The 17,513-nt window shown below is 45.5% G+C and overlaps 1 protein-coding gene across 3 annotated transcripts in view; it reads right to left on the bottom strand.

Moving 5' to 3' along the window:
- Positions 1 to 17,320, bottom strand: part of RAB30 (RAB30, member RAS oncogene family) — a 52,884-nt gene extending 35,564 nt beyond the window's left edge. For 2 of the 3 annotated variants that reach the window (XM_081327885.1, XM_081327887.1), the window contains exon 1: positions 16,781 to 17,320. The gene's annotated coding sequence lies outside the window, so the exon portion shown is untranslated. Of the gene's footprint in view, positions 1 to 11,209; positions 11,289 to 16,780 lie in introns of all 3 variants that reach the window. The other variant, XM_081327886.1, reaches the window with a different exon arrangement.
- Between the last annotated feature and the right edge of the window lie 193 nt (positions 17,321 to 17,513).

Below are 17,513 nucleotides of genomic sequence, written 5' to 3' on the forward strand. Positions count from 1 at the left end.
TAATAAAATGGAAGTGACCTTAGAGGTCATCTAGTCCAACCCCCTGCTCAGGAAGGACACCCTATACCAGGGGTGTCAAACTCAGTTACATTGAGGGCCGCATCAGCATTGCGGTTGCCCTCAGGGGGCCGGGTGGGCGTGGCCTACTGGATGGGCGTGTCTAGAGTGCATATGGCCTACTGGATGGGCGTGGCCAGCTCTACATCGTTCGCATCAAGGGTGCCTATGGGGGCCTGGGCAGGAGTGGGACAGATCTGGGGGTCTCTGGCAGAAGGAGGGTCTCTGGGCCAGGGCCAAGGCAGTGGGGGCCGTTCCCTCACTGTTTCCAGGATGGCTTCGCGGGCCGCATGAAACCACTTCACGGGCCGGATCTGGCCCCCGGGCCTTGTGTTTGACATGTCTGCCCTATACCATTCTACACAAATGGCTGTCCAGTCTCTTCTTAAAAACCTCCAATTTAGGGGCTCAACTGTGCACATACATTGAGGACTACGTGTACTCCCCTTTAACAATTTAAAAATAGAAAATAGAATAGAATAGAATAGAATAGAACAGAACAATATGGAACAGAACAGAAAATGGAATGGTATGGAATGGTATAGAATAGAATAGAATAGAATAGAATAGAATAGAATAGAATAGAATAGAACAGAACAGAACAGAACAGAACAGAATAGAATAGAATAGAATAGAATAGAATAGAATAGAATAGAATAGAATAGAATAGAATAGAAGAATTAACAGAATAAAAATAGAATGGAATGGAATGGAATAAGGAATTAATAGAATAAAAATAGAATGGAATGGAATGGAATGGAATAAGGAATTAATAGAATAAAAATAGAATAGAATAGAATAGAATAGAATAGAATAGAATAGAATAGAATAGAATAGAATAGAATAGAATAGAATAGAATAGAATAGAATAGAATAGAATAGAATAGAATAGAATAGAATAGAATAGAATAGTACAGTACAGTACAGTACAGTACAGAATAACCTTTATTGTCATTTTTTACTATGGGCACAATGGCACACATTAAAAATGAAATTTAGTTGCTTGCTCTCAAAGTGTACACATACATAACACACACTTAAAACATACTATATACAACATATGTACAGAACTACACCCTTACATATAAGCAACATATAAATATTCATCACTGTCCATCTTGAATACATAACGGAAGGAAGAAGCTTTAGAGTTCACAAGCTTAATGCTTGTATACATAGTTTTCTCCTACCCTTTCTCTGCTTAATAACTTAGCTCTGTACGTGAGTGTGTGTGTGTGTGTGTGTTGATTGCAAACTTGGCTGTTCTGCTCTCTTAGCCCTGCACCCAGTTCAAGGGGGGGCAGCAGACCAGCGCCCCCACATGCATTCCACAACGTTGTGCCACGTGAAGCTTTCTGCAGCAGCTAAACTGCAATGCCAGAGCCTTTAAAAAAAAATTGTAAAGATTTGTCTAGAGAACAGCACTTGCCTGTCCTGAGCCAATTGGGAATTTCCCAGGGTCAAAATGGAACAGATTGCATCATGAAAGGAGAGGGGCGGGGGGGGGGGGGAGGAGAAGGCAGAGACGGGGGGGGGGGGGGAGTTTGCATCTGGAATCTGGACAATTTGCCTATCGTCCCCGCTTCTTCAAACGGCTTCAATCTTACTGAGCTACTTATTCTAAGAACTGAATGGTGCAGCAATTTCCGACTGGAGATTTCCATGCGCTGCAAAAACCTGCAAAGCTGCATAATTTAGTCTGCATCCTTGGGACTGGGGATGAAAAACAGGGAGGTTAGATCTCCGTGAAAAGGGGGGAGGCGGAAAGCTGAAAGAGACTTACTTGGGAGACACTGTAGGGAGCTTGAGAAGGGATGGGAATAAACAGTCAAAGAGATAGAAATCAAGGCAGCTAACCCTTCATCTCACAATTGGAAACCCAGAGGAGGTGATGGGAAACTTGGGAAGCGAGGTTTCGTATCATTTCAAAAGACTCGGCCTTGATAAACTCATTATAACAGCCAGTTTGGTAGATTAGTCAAGATGCCGGCCTAGAAACTAGGAGACTGGGAGTTCTAGTTCCTCCTTAAGACATCAAAGCGGGCCACGTGACTTTAGGCCTGTCACCAGGTGACAAGGAGTTCCAGTCCTGCTCTAGGGATGAAGCTCATCTGGGTGACTCACCCGGAGATGGCGAGTTCTATTCCCAACCTTAGGCATGAAAACCAGCCAGGTGACCTTGGGCCAAACACCAGGAGACTGTGAGTTCTAGTGGTGTCTTAGGCATGAAAACCAGCCAGGTGACCTTGGGCCAAGCACCAGGAGACTGTGAGTTCTAGTCTTGCCTTAGCCATGAAAGTCAGTTGGGTGAGTTTGGGCTGGTCACTCACTCTCAGCCCAACTCAGCTCACAAGAGTTGTTACTGTAGGGAAAATAGGAGGAGGAAGGTGGCAAAAAGAGATCACATGATCCCGGGACACCGCAACCATCATAAATAGGAACCAGTTGCCAAGCATCCAAATGTTGATCACATGACTATGCGGATGCCGCAACTATTGTAAGCATGGAAAAGAGTTATAGCTCACTTTTTTTTCAGTGCTGTTGTAACTTCCAACGGTCACTAAGCAAACAGTTGTAAGTCAAGGACTAGCTAGAGCAGGCATGTCAAACTCACGACATCACATGACGTCGCACGACGTATCGGAGCTTTTTCCCCATTGCTGGCAATGGGGTGGGCGCGGTTTCATCACGACGTGTCCGGCCTGCGGGCCGGCAGTTTGACACCCCTGACCTAGAGGGACCATCCTCCCTTCCCCGACTGATAAATACAAGATAGATAGATAGAGAGAGAGAGAGAGAGAGAGACAGACAGACAGACAGACAGACAGACAGACAGACAGACAGACAGAGACAGACAACCTTTATTGTTATTTTTTACTTTGGGCCCAATAGCACACACATTAAAATGAAATTTAGTTGTTTGCTCTCAAAGTATACACATATATAACAGACATTTAAACATGCTACACATAGCATACGTATAGACCGGGGGTAGGCAACCTTGGCTCTTTTATGACTCGTGGACTTCAACTCCCAGAATTCCTGAGCCAGCATGGCTCAGCATGGAAACCTCTCCCTTTCCCCTCAGCATGGCTGGCTCAGGAATTCTGGGAGTTGAAGTCCACGAGTCATAAAAGAGCCAAGGTTGCCTACCCCTGGTATTGACCTACACCCTTACCTATAAGTAACATATAAATATTATTCACTGTCCATCTTGAATACATGACAGAAGGAGGAAGCTTGAGAGTTCACAAGATTAATTCTGTATGGAACAAAACTGTGACTGAATCTGGATGTTCTGCTACGGATACCACGGAGCCCCCCCACTCCCAGAAGGTAACAAGGAAAACAGGTTGTGAAGAGGATGAGTAGTGTCCCAGACAATCTTACAGACCCTGCTCAAGCAACGCTTCTGTGCTCTGTCCTGGATGGAGGGGAGGGAACTGCCAATGATCTTTTCGGCTGTCCTCACCACTCTGTGCACCGCCTTCCTGTCTGAAGCAGGGATGCTTCCAAACCAGACTGTGTGTCAGAATCCATTTATATCACATTCATAAATGTATGTTTAAAACATTATTCCCCCCCTGGATTCTGCCATCTCCCGAGGAAGGAGGAGCGGATGTGGATTCAGCCTGCCTTAGGTTATTTCAAAGACCAAGGGAAAACTTTTGAACTGGGGGAACAAAAGGGAGGGTTACGGAAGAAGGCATCTGGCCTGTGTCTCCATTTGAATCTGTAAAGGAAGAAGGCAATAACCGTAAAGATTCCAAGGTCCCTTTTTCCCACGAAAGGGATGACACGAAGTAAAATAATGGGGGGCTGACCAAATGGGGTTGAGAGAAGTGGGATTGAACCGGGAACTCTTTATAAAGTTTCAATCTGTAAAACAATACCAAGTCCTGTCTTGTATTTCCACAACCAAGCATGTCCTAGTAAAAATTCCTTTTGGACTAGAACTGACTCCAAGAGTTTTTGTTTTCCTAAGACGTGGATTGGGTTGGGTCCTGACACTGTGAGAGTTAGGAATAGGTGAGTCAGTTAACAGTTTATTTCCTAAATGGCAACTCGACTCACACATTAGAAATTTGAGAAGAAACATTTTACATCATTCAAGGTGCCTTAACGAACTCGCTATAAATTTTAGGCTGGGCCATTCTTTTTACTCTCCTCACCCTTCAGTATTTACCACCAGATTAGGCATTCAGTGGGTTAGGACGCTGAGCTTGTCGATCGGAAGGTCGGCAGTTTGGCGGGTCGAATCCCGAGTGCCGCGTAACAGAGTGAGCGCCTGTTACTCGCCCCAGCTTCTGCCAACCTAGCAGTTCAAAAGCACGTCAAAATGCAAGTAGAAAAATAGGGACCACTACGGTGGGAAGGTAACAGCGTTCCGTGCGCCTTTGGCGTCTAGTCATGCTGGCCACATGACCACGGAGACGGCTCTTCGGCTTTGAAACGGAGATGAGCACCGGCCCCTAGAGTCGGAAACGACTAGCACGTATGTGCGGGGGAACCTTTACCTTTACCTTTATAGCTGCCTAAAATCTCTGGGGTTCTTGCTTTCTTGATTTTATCTAGCTGAACGGAGCTTCTACAGCCAGTTGTCTAGTTAGGACCATTATGGAGTTAGCCCACCAGGTCATAACTGGGATCCCCTATGTGGCTGACATAATTTTACAGACTTTTTTGCGGCGGTCATCAAAGCAAAAAGCGACCACCGCAGCCATTAAGCAAATGCTGTGGTTGTTAACTGAATCAATAGCTTGCTGTGGGTGCAAGTTTTACTGAAAACTAGGAGTAAAACCAGGATTGTATTAGCCTTTTTGGCTGTGGCCGCCACACTCTGCTGATCTCAGAACCCCAGCAAAGGAAAAGACAGAGAGAGGAAAAAATCAAGAGTATAATTCAGGGTTTCCCATGGAGTTACACTGCCTGAAGACCCATTGATGTACAGGTGGACCTTAACTTGCCAACATTCGTTCAGCAACTGTTTGAAGTTAAAATAGTACTGAAAAAATTGACTGACAGCCAGCCTTTGCAGTTAACGACCATCGTAGCATCCCTAGGGTCATCGGATCCAAATTTCTGTGCTTTGCACCCCAGCAAATTTCTCCGAAAATAAGACCCAACCTGAAAATACGCCCCAGTTAAGATTGACAGCCAGACAGAAACATTTAGTACCGTATTTCCCCGAATATACCAGAAAATAAGCTCGAATGAATGGATGAATGAATGAATGAATCTTTATTGTCAAAGTACAACTATGTATACATTGAGATTAGCTGAGCCTCCCTTTGTGCTCCCTCCCCCCAACACACAGTGACAACAAACCCTCCATCTTACTACACCATGTGAACTAACTACACCACACACCGGCCTCCCAAGTCAATTCTGCATAAAATTTACACAAGTTATTTGCTGTGGGTGCAAGTTTTACTGAAAAGTAGGAGTAAAACGTCTTTTGGAGCAAAAATTAATATAAGACCCGGTCTTATTTTTGGAGAAATATGGTATTTACAACAGTTGCAGGGTCCCAGCCAGTTTCTCACAAGCAAAGTCAAGGGGGGGGGGGGAAGAAGCTAGAGTCACATGTCTGTTTTAGCTGATGCCTTGCAGCAGCAGCCGTTTTCTGTCTGTGTAAACTATCATCACCACCATCATGGAATGCTCTTCACACAGTTTCTTAAACCGCAAGACCAGCTTCTGAAGCTACACCAACCTCATAATTGCAGGAATTCCTGCTGATTTCTGCTGGAACAGACATGACCTATAGCTTAATTTTTCCACAATGACCACTGACATAAACAAGTTTCACACCCAGCTATACGAGATCTTGTAGTCCAACCTCCTGCTCAAGCAGGAGACTCTGTACCGGGGGTCTTCAAACTTGGCCCTTTTATGACTTGTGGACTTCAACTCCCAGAATTCCTCAGCCAGGGTGCCTGGCTGAGGAATTCTGGGAGTTGAAGTCCACAAGTCATGAAGGGACCATAGTTCTCCCATGTTGGCTCAGGAATTCTGGGAGTTGAAGTCCTCAAGTCATGAAGGGACCAAAGTTTCCCCATGCTGGCTCAGGAATTCTGGGAGTTGAAGTCCACAAGTCATGAAGGGGCCATAGTTCCCCCATGCTGGCTCAGGAATTCTGGGAGCTGAAGTCCACAAGTCATGAAGTGACCATAGTTCTCCCATGTTGGCTCAGGAATTCTGGGAGTTGAAGTCTACCAGTCATAAAAGAGCCAAGGTTGCCTACCCCTGGTCTATGCTGAAGGTCTAAGAAAGAGGGTAAAGTTACTAAAGGAAACCAGCCCACAAGAAACAGAAACAGCATTAAACAAGTATACGAACAACATCTGTTCCATTACATTTGGATTTGACAATTGGCCGCACCCTTTTTCCTAAAGTCTTCGCATAGTTTTCTCCTATTCAGATTTTGAAAACTTGTCAAGGAAGACTCATATGATCCATCCTGTTAGCCAGGAGTGAGAATTTTAAAAAAATAAAATAAAATCCAAGCAAAATAAGGAAAAACAATCTAGGGAAGACTAAGGACGGAGGCTTTAATTGTTCTTCTTTAAAGAAAATAAGGGAGGAAGGAAAGGAAAAGATATCAGATCTCCTATCAACAAAAGGCACTTTTTAATACATAGGAACGGCACGTAGAAGATCAAAAGTGATATAAAACCCGTATGTAACACCAAATTAGCCTGGGGTGGGGGGGGGGGCTGCTGTGGCAGTGTTTACAAATTTTCAGGAGCTCAAAGAAAAGGGGATGTCATTGTTCACTCAGCTCTTGTGTCATGCAATCACACACACACACACACACACACACACACACACACACACAAACGTGCGCGAGAAGTTTGCCAAGGGACAAAACAATGTCAGTTACACAAGGGAAGAATGCAAATAAATCTCTACGGTCATAACAAGAAACAGCAGCTGGAAGGGATCCGGCTTTGATCCCATGGATTCGATTCCAGCTATCTCCACATAGCAAAGGAACTCGGCTCAGGAACCAATGCCAAACAATTCCACAAACTGCAAATTACACAACACCCTGATGTCCAGTGCATTTCTGCTCCCGAGGCAAAGCCTGCTAACTCTAACCTAAACTCTGAATAAACAGAATATCAGATTTGGAAGGGACCTTAGAGGTCTTCTATTCCAACCCCCTGCTCAGGCAGGAAAACCTATCCCATTTCAGACAAATGGTTGTCCAGTCCCTTCTTAGAATCTTCCAGTGTTGAAGCATTCACAGCTTCTGGAGGCAGGTAGTTCCACTGGTTAATTGTTCTCACTGTTAGGAAATTTCTCCTTAGTTCTAAGTTGCTTCTCTCCTTGGTTAGTTTCCATCTGTCGCTTCTTGTCCATTTGTTTATTCAAATGTAGGTAGCCATCATCTTATGACAATTGATCCCACAATTTCAGTTGCTAAGACAGTTGTTAAGTGAATTTGGCCTCGTGTTATGACTTTTTTTGCCACAGTTGCAAAGTGAATCACTGCAGTGGTTAAATTAGCAATGCGGTCGTTAAGTGAATCGGGCTTCCCCGTTGACTTTGTCAGGTCAGAAGAGGGGAACCACATGACCCGGGACACTGCAACTGTCATAAATATGAAACCAGTTGCCAAGCATCCAAATTTTGATCACATGAACGTGGGGATGCTGCAAAGGCCGTCATTGTGAAAAACGGTCGTCAGTCACTTTTTTCGGTGTGGTTGCAACTTCGAATGCTCACTAAATGAATTGCTGTAAGTCAAAGACTACTTAGAACAAGAAGTAAGGGATGGAAACTTATCAAGGAGAGAAGCAAGCTGGAACTAAGGAGAAACTTCCTGACAATGAGAACAATCAGTGGAACAACCTGCCTCCAGAAGCAGTGAATGCTCCAACACTGGACGTTTTTAAGAAGAGACTGGACAGCCATTTGTCTGAAATGGTATAATAGGGTCTCCTGCTTGAACAGGGGGTTGGACTAGTCATTAGAGACCTCCAAGGTTGACAGCATTTTTAGCACCCCATAAATACAGGTAGAGAAGAGAGAGACAACCGATTCTCTAAAGCAGGGGTGTCAAACTCAATTTCATTGAGGGCTGCATCAGCATTGCGGTTGCCCTCAGGGGGCTGGGTGGGTGTGGCCTGGGTGGGTGTGGTCTACTGGGTGGGCGTGGCTAGAGTGCGTATGGCCTACTGGGTGGGAGTGGCCAGCTCTACATCGTTTGCATCAAGGGTGCCTATGGGGGCCTGGGCAGGAGTGGGACAGATCTGAGGGTCTCTGGCAGAAGGAGGGTCTCTGGGCCAGGGCCAAGGCAGTGGGGGCCGTTCCCTCACTGTTTCCAGGATGGCTTCGCGGGCCGCATGAAACCACTTCGCGGGCCGGATCCGGTCCCCGGGCCTTGTGTTTGACATGTCTGCTCTAAAGCACCTGAAGGCAGAACAAGAAGCAATGGATGGAAACTAACCAAGGACAGAAGCAACCTAGAACTAAGGAGAAACTTCCTGACGGTTAAAACAATTAACCAGTGGAACGGCTTGCCTCCAGAAGTTGTGGGTGCTCCCACACGGGAGGTTTTTAAGAAGAGATTGGACAGCCATTTGTCCAAAATGGTACAATAGGGTCTCTTGCTTGAACAGGGGATTGGACTAGAAGACCTCCAAGGCTGACAGCATTTTTAGCATCTCATAAATACAGGTAGAGAGAGAAGACAGAGTCAAGCTATTCTCCAAAGCGCCTGAAGGCAGGACAAGAAGCAATGGGTGGAAACTAATCAAGGAGAGAAGCAACCTAGAACTAAGGAGAAACTTCCTGACAGTGAGAACAATTAACCGGTGGAACAACCTGCCTCCAGAAGTGGTGAATGCTCCAACACGGGAAGTTTTTAAGAAGAGACTGGACAGCCATTCGTCTGAAATAGTATAGGGTTTCCTGCCTGAGCAGGGGGTTGGAATAGAAGACCTCTGAGGTCCCTTCCAAATCTGTTATTCTGTTAAATCATGTTTATACAGAGTTTAGGTTAGATTTAGCAGGCTTTGCCTCGGGAGCAGAAATGCACCGGACGTCAGGGTGTTGTGTAATCTGCAGTTTGTGGAATTGTTTGGCATCGGTTCCTGAGCCGAGTTCGTTTGCTATGTGGAGATAGCTGGAGTCGAATCCATGTGCTCAAAGCCGGATCCCTTCCAGCTGACAGTTAGAACACATAACCAGTGGAACCACTTGCCTCCAGAAGCTGTGGGTACTCCAACACTGGAGGTTTTAAAGAAGAAATTAAGACAGCCATTTGTCCAGAATGGTATAGGGCAGGGGTCCCCAACCCCCGGTCCGTGGACCGGTACCATGCCAATAACCGCAGAAACAAGCAAAGCCCCATCCGTGGGATGCAGGCAGCACACAAAACCACGCACTCTCCGGTCCTTGGGAAAACCTTTCTCCACTGAACCGGTGCTTGGTGCCCAAAAGGTTGGGGACCTCTGGCATAGGGTCTCCTGACTGTTGGACTAGATGACCTCTCCAAGGGTCCCTTCCAACTCGGTTGTGAATAACTCTCGTTATTCTGTATTCTGTTTTTGCAGAGCGAGCTTGCATTTGAGCCTTGAATTGACTTGATACTGGGTCGAACTGATACGGGGCAGAAGGCAGATGAACAAAAGCTCGCCTCCTCGGTCTTGCTGAATCATGCCCCCCACCCCACCCCACCCCACCCTTCGAAGGAGCTATGGGGAGAAAGGCCTCAGAGCCTCCTGGGCATTGATCCTAAAGAGAGGAGTGGTTCCCAATGGAAGCCATTCCAACTTTGGCTTCTCACCAGGACGGGCTTAACCGGAGGATGAAAAGCCGCAGTGTTAGCCCAAAGAATGAAAGGAACTTCGTCTACCCAACAGACTTTCTATTTTCCACCCCCACCCCCCCTTCTCTCTCTCTGTTAAGAGTATAAAAACAACATGGGATTTTGTTTCAAGAAGCAAAAGTTTCTTCCCAGAGAATCAGACATTTTCAAAGTCAGCAGGAGAAGAACAAATCAGAACCTACATGGCTTGGGTCCGGGATATCTGAGGGAACACCTGCTGCCGGCATCAAGTTCCCTTCGTCCAGTGCGCTCCCACAGGGAGGGTCTTCTCAGGGTGCCACCGGTAAGAGATTGCCGGCGGGTAACACCCAGGGATAGGGCCTTCTCAGTGGGGGCGCCTGCCCTTTGGAACCAGCTGCCAGTGGAGCTGAGGACTGCCCCCGACCTCCGTTCATTCCACCGGGGCCTGAAGACCTGGCTCTTCGAGCTCTCTGGCCCAGGCTGAGGATTAATTTATTTTAATTGGGGTTTTATTTATACAGGGATAAATTTAATCTTTTTTAAACTTGGTTTTTAACTTTTGTATTTTTGGTTTTTAATTACCCTGTAAACCGCCCTGAGTCCTCCGGGAAAGGGCGGTATATAAATGTAATAAAATAAATAAATAAATAAATAAATAAATAAACCACAAGCCCATCTAACTTGGAATGCCGGTCTATGCCGATGCTCCTCAACCTCAGAGACTTTACGATGTTGGACTTCAAGTCCCAGAATTCCTCAGCCAACCGGGGAATTCTGGGAGTTGAAGTCCACGGATCTTAAAAGTTGCCGAGGTTGGGAAATACTGGCCTAACCCCTCCCTCGGTATGAACTTCCATCTTGCTTGGTTATGGTCTATAGAAGCGGTCCTTGACTTATGACCACAGTAGGAACCAGAATTTCCATTGCTAAGCAAGGCGGCTGTTAAGTGAGCGTTGTCTGACTTTACTCTCTTCTTAGCAGTCATAAATATAAGGATCAGTTTCAAGTCACTTTTTTCCAGTGCCTCTGCAACGATGAATGGTCACTAAACAAATTGTTGCAAGGTGAGGACTACCTGTACTGCCAGGAGTTCAGCCTTTTCAGCCTTACCCGACGTCGTCTAAGGTCTGCTAGGGTTAACTTCACGTAGCTCAGCCTACAGAATATTATATTACTAACCAGATGTTTGAATATGGTGGAGAATAGATAATTGCTAGAAATAGAAGTATTATCATAATTAGAAAGATGAGATTTGTCATTAGAATATTAGATTTTGGTATGAGAAGGGAAACAGGAAAACGCTAAGAGGTTTGAAGAAGGGAAGCTTTTGGTTACCCAAATATAACTTACTTTGAAATGATAAACAATAGAGAACATTTGCATACGGCATCCAGTTTTGGTCACCACGATGTAAAGTGATGTTGAGACTCTAGAAAGAGTGCAGAGAAGAGCAACAAGGATGATCAGGGGACTGGAGGCTAAAACATACAAAGAACAGTTGCTGGAATTGGGTATGTCTAGTTTCATGAAGAGAAGGACGAGGGGGGACATGATAGCAGAGTTCCAATATCTCAGCGGCTGCCCCAAAGAAGAGGGAGTCAAGCTATTCTCCAAAGCACCAGAAGGCAGGACAAGAAGCAACGGATGGAAACTCATCAAGGAGAGAAGCAACCTAGAACTAAGGAAGAATTTCATGACAGTTAGAACAATTAATCAGTCAAACAACCTGCCTCCAGAAGCTGTGAATGCTCCAACACTGGAAGTTTTTAAGAAGAGACTGGACAGTCATTTGTCTGAAATGGTATAGGGTTTCCTGCCTGAGCAGAGGGTTGGACTAGATGACCTCCAAAGTCCCTTCCATCTGTGTGTGTGTGTGTGTGTGTGTGTGTGTGTGTGTATATATATAATCCCATTTATATCCCGCCCTTCTCCGAAGACTCAGGGCGGCTTACAATCTAAGGACAAATCAAATGTGCTTAGCAATAGCCTTCATTCTATGTATATGCCTGCTTATTAGTGCTTTCGCCCCCCCCCCAAGCGGCATTATTACAAAGTCAGCTTATTGCCCCCAACAATCTGGGTCCTCATTTTACCTACCTCGGAAGGATGGAAGGCTGAGTCAACCTTGAGCCTGGTGGGACTCGAACCTGCACTAATTGCAGGCAGCTGGTGTTACTTAAGGAGGCATTAGCCCACTGCTCCACGAAGGCATAATATATTATAATATATTATTATTATTATTATTATTATTATTATTATTATTATTATTATTATTATTATTATTATTATTATTATTGGGAAATTAACATTTTTAAAAAAAGCAAAAACAGGATTGAACATATGGATATTAAGTGCAAATGCAATTAAGTTATGTTTTGTTTAGAAAAATTATCTAAAACTGACATTATTGATATTATGAGAAAAATGTAACAAAGATGTTGATATTCAATTGTGTATTTATTAATAACAATAAGAATTGTATTTGCCTAGTGTGGGAAAATAGGTACTACTGGAAGAAGAGAGGAGACATTTGACGGTGTCCTATTGGATCTGGACTGAAGAAGTTAATATAAACCACTGAATTACTAATGGACCCAGACAACACGCTGTCTATTAAGTATTTGACTGTAAAACTAGAAAATTAATAAAATATTTATTGGGGAAAAAAGTAGCTCAGCCCATAGAGATCAATGGGGTCAGGTTGGAATAGAAGAGGGTATCAACACTTTAAAACTAATAGTCAGTTTTAATTAGAATAGAGCTGGAAGGGACCTTGGAGGTCATCTACTCCAACCCCCTGCTCAAGCAGGTGACCCCATACCATTTCAGACAAGTGGCTGTCCAGTCTCTTCTTGAAAGCCTCCAGTGATGGAGCACCCACAACTTCTGAAGGCAAAGCTGTTCCACTGGTTAATTGTCCTCACTGTTAGGAAGTTTCTTCTTAGTTCCAAGTTGCTTCTGTCCTTGATTAGTTTCCATCTCTTGTTTCTTGTCTTGCCTTCTGGCACTTTGGATTCATTTATTTATTTATTTATTTATTTTATTTGATTTATATACTGCCCTTTCCCGCAGGACTCAGGGCGGTTTACAGGGTATTTAAAACAAGAAATACAAAAGTTAAAAACAATTAAAAATAATTACAACAGTCCCTGAAAAAGTAAAAAAACCCAATTAAAATTAAAATTAAAATTCTCAGCCTGGGCCAGAGAGCTCAAAGAGCCAGGTCTTCAGGTCCCGGCGGAATGAACGGAGGTCGGGGGCAGTCCTGAGCTCTACGGGCAGCTGGTTCCAAAGGGCAGGCACCCCCACTGAGAAGGCCCTCCCCCTGGGTGTTACCCGCCGGCAGTCTTTTACCGGCGGCACCCTGAGAAGTCCCTCCCTGTGGGAGCGCACTGGATGAAGGGAGCTTGATGCCGGCAGCAGGTGTTCCCTCAGATATCCCGGACCCAAGCCATTTAGGGCTTTATAGGTCATTACCATTTAGTGACCAAAGTTACAAATCCACTGAAAAAAGTTGAATTATGACTGTTTTTCACACTTAGGAGAGTTGCAGCATCCTCATGGTCATGTGATCAATATTCAGACGCTTGGTAACTGACTTGTATTTATGACGGTACTTAGCACTTAGACTTATATACTGCTTACAGTGCTTTACAGCCCTCCCTAAGCGGTTTACAGAGTCAGCCTACTTGTCCCCCAACAATCTGGGTCCTCATTTTACTGACCTCAGAAGGATGAAAGGCGGAGTCAACCTTGAGTTCAGTCAGGATCGAACTCCTGGCTGTGGGCAGAGTCAGTCTGCAATATTAACCATCTCCTATTTATGATTGTATTTATGACTGGATGCTGATTTTACTAGAGTATCAGCTAATAGGACCAGGTTGGATGTTACTCACCCCTTGGAGTGGCAGAAGAAAAACATTTTTCAGACTGCTTTTGCTCAAACCAGCTGTTTTCCAGATGCATGGACTTCAACACCCATTATTCTCCAGGCCTCATAGCAAGAGCTGAGAATTCTGGGAACTGAACTGGAAATGCATATTTGGAGGCCCCCTTGGGACAAAAAGCTGCCTTAGACTAATACAGCTTGCAAGGGTGAGTAAGATCTTAAGTTCTTCCGTCACATCCACAGCCTTTTTTTTTAAAATTCCATTTATATCCCGCCCTTCTCCGAAGACTCAGGGCGGCTTACAAACTTAGCAGTAGCCTTCATTCTATGTATACGCCTGCTTATTAGGGCTTTGACACACACCCCAAGCGGCATTATTACAAAGTCAGCTTAATTGCCACCAACAATCTGGGTCCTCATTTTACCTACCTTGGAAGGATGGAAGGCTGAGTCAACCTTGAGCCTGGTGGGATGCGAACCTGCACTAATTGCAGGCAGCTGGTGTTACTTAAGGAGGCATTAGCCCACTGCTCCACCAAGGCTCTGCCTTTGACAGAGCATTGTTAATAGGCTTGGAAAGAAGCCATTTAGCACCCACCTGCACAGGTGTGCCAATGCTGAACACTCAGGGATTTGGGATGAGCCAAAAATGAATATTCCTGAAGCAAATTTCCTAAGCCCTGTAAAATGCAGAGTTCCAAGTGGTAGAATAATTTCTCTCTTGTGAGATATCAACTGCCATCTCATTCCTCAAGAGAGAAACAGGAAAACAGAAAAAAGAGAATCCAACTAAACCAAGGTTTCTCAACTTTGGCAACTTTTAAGATGTGTGAACTTCAACTCCCAGAATCCCCCAGCCAGCTGCAGTCCATACAGCCTCAGGTTGCCAAGGCTGAGAAACACGGGTCTAAACCAGGCCCATTTTATAATCTGGAAAACCTGCCCCTTAAACTATCCCTTCTTTAAAATTCGGCCCTATCCTAAAGGGCAGGTTTATGCTGTCGGATGTCAGGATTTCTGAGCACCACAAACACATCAAGATCTCACTGTGGAGACACGGCCATGGTTAGAAGAATTCAGAGCAATTCCTTGCAACTAAACAAAGAGTGGTCACAGCTGCCAGCTTTGGAAAAAAAAACCTCTAGACTTTTTCTAAAAGAGTGAAAAGATCCACTGAGAATTTCCCCAGGCTGTTTTGAGCAGCCAAGATTATTCTATTCTTTGCTCTGTTAATGTTTGCTCTTCTCTCCTCAGCAAAGCCTGTCTTTCAAAGTCACAGTTTCAGAACTAGTGGCCAATTCCTTGTTGAACTGCATTGGATGTCCTTTCAGCAAAAGATGGGACCCACCCACGATTAGCAGCATTTCTCCTTCAGTTCCCATTTATTGCTCGACTAGGATGAATTGGAAACCCACCAAAGTTTGGAGGGTCAAAGAATAATACTTGCAGAAATGGGGGGGAAAAAGCAATTTTCTGACCGTTCTTTCAGACATCTGCAAAGCTCCAGCAGAAGCAGGCATCTTTTCATTACCTGCAATTTTTTCTGTTAGATTGCAACCTTTTTGAAATGCTCAAATAGAAAGGTACATACGTTCCAAAATCGATCTTACATTCAGTACAGCCAAATCCCATGTTATTTACAGGGGTCTCTTTATGGCCAAGTCTTCCTACCATTGTAGCCTCCTTGACACCCAACTGCGAGGTCGGTTGAGCAAAGACCAAAGGCAAAGCACTTCAAGCAAGCAAGCGAGGGAGCGAAAGGCTGATGTTTAAGAGAGCCACTGAACTCGCTGGGGTTTACTCCAGATTAAACAAACTCAACAACACGGAGCTGCTAGAGAAGCTGGCTTTTTTAAAAATAAAATAAAATAAAATCTTAACACACCTGCCAGCTTTGGAAAAAAAAGGGGAAAAAAAGCTAGAAGGGGAAACCACAGTCTTCTCATTTTAGGAAGCCTTTTCAACATCAAAGCAGCAAACAATGAAAAAGGACGGAGAAGGACCAGGAGCCGGTTTTATAAGGTGTCATAAATTCACCCCCCATTTCCCACACACAAGACATCCAACGTGTCCTTTTCTCCCTTCCTCCCTCCCTCCCACCCCCACCCGGCAACCCGCAATCGATACGGCCACCCGTTCCTCCAGCAGCCCCAGAGGCGCCCACGCCACCCCAACATCTGGAAGGGAAAAGAAAGCGGGAAGGAGCGGTGAAGGAAATGACACCCGCCCGATGCGCTTTCTGCAGCCAAGTACACCTCGGGATTTTCTTCCCATGCATTTCCTTCCCAAGAAGAAAATGGGGGGAAGGAAGGAAAGAAGGGAGGGAGGGAAGGGAGGAAGGAAGGATAGTAGGAAGAGGGAGGGAGGAAAGAAGGGAAGATAATGGGAAGGCGGAGGGAGGAAGGAAGAAGGAAGGATAGTAGGAAGGCGGAGGGAGGGAGGAAGGAAGGATAGTAGGAAGACTAAGGAAGGAAGGAAGGAAGGATAGTAGGAAGACTAAGGAAGGAAGGATAGTAGGAAGACTAAGGAAGGAAGGATAGTAGGAAGACTAAGGAAGGAAGGATAGTAGGAAGAAGGAAAGAAGGAAGGAAGGAAGGAAGGAAGGAAGGAAGGAAGGAAGGAAGGAAGGAAGGAAGGAAGGAAGAAAGGAAGGAAGATAGATCCTTGGATCAACTCTCGGGCCGAGAAGCTGAGAAAGGACCATTGCATTCCTCAGGCAGGCCAAGCCTGAATATCCTTTACCAATTTTCCGGCTTTGGGGCGATGATGCTGCGTCTCCTTCCCACCCACCCCCCACCAAAAAAAAAAAAAAGAAAGAAAACCAGAGGAGAAAAAGCGTCCCCCGTTTTACGACTCCAGCCAAAGGGAGGCTTCGCAGCTCAAAACAACCCAAGTTGATTTAAGGAAAGAAAGGAAGAAAAAAAAAAGAGAGAGAAAGGAGATCCAGGAAAGACCCAGCGCCCCCCCCCCCAATACACACATATCTATTATCTATCTATCTATCTATAAAGAAAGCAAACGAGGCGACTCACCTGGTTGGGGACTGCCGCTCCCTGCCCTTGTGGTTTCTTTTTTTGTGCAAAAGAATAGAAACGGAGAAAGAAGCCAGCTTTGAAAGCAAGTCACTCGGACGTAGAGGGGCCAAAAGCTTGCAAGCAGCTTCCTGAATGAAGGATGCAAACTCGGGATTGGGGGTGAGGGTGGGGGTGGGGAGGGTTGGGTTTTATTTTTTTTTATTTTTTTTCCTCTGCCCCCCCTCTCCTCTCCTCTCTTTTTTCCCCTCCCCACCAACCCACCCGCTCCCGCCCCCTTTTGCTTTTGGGAGTTGCAGCCGGCTGGTCCCTGCCCTGCGTGCTGCAAGCAGCAGGAGCCGGGAAGAAGGCGGCCCCGGGCTGGGGAAAACTGCACAATGAATTGCAAGGCAGGGAAGGAAGGCTCCGCCCCCTCTCGCCCGCTTTGCCATTACATCATCCTTCTGAAGGTTGGAGGCGGGGCGGAGGGAGGGGGGAGAGAGAAAAGGAAGAGGGAAAGCGGGGCTTCTCATTGGCTACCTTTCGAGAAGGGCGTTTCCTCTGCCGCGTGGCTTTGTGGGAAGGCGAGTTCCCAGGCGGGATCCGCCAAGCCAGCCCGGTTGGCGTTCCCGAGCACGCTGAGAACTACAGCTCCTATCAAAGAGGGAGAACTGACCACAGAGACGCCGACGGAGAGAGAGGCTTCTGCTCTGGAAGCAACCAAAAAAAAAAAAAAAAAGCGAGCGGCCATATT

The sequence above is a fragment of the Vipera berus genome, assembly GCF_964194415.1.
Source record: "Vipera berus genome assembly, chromosome: 4".
NCBI lineage: Eukaryota > Metazoa > Chordata > Lepidosauria > Squamata > Viperidae > Vipera > Vipera berus.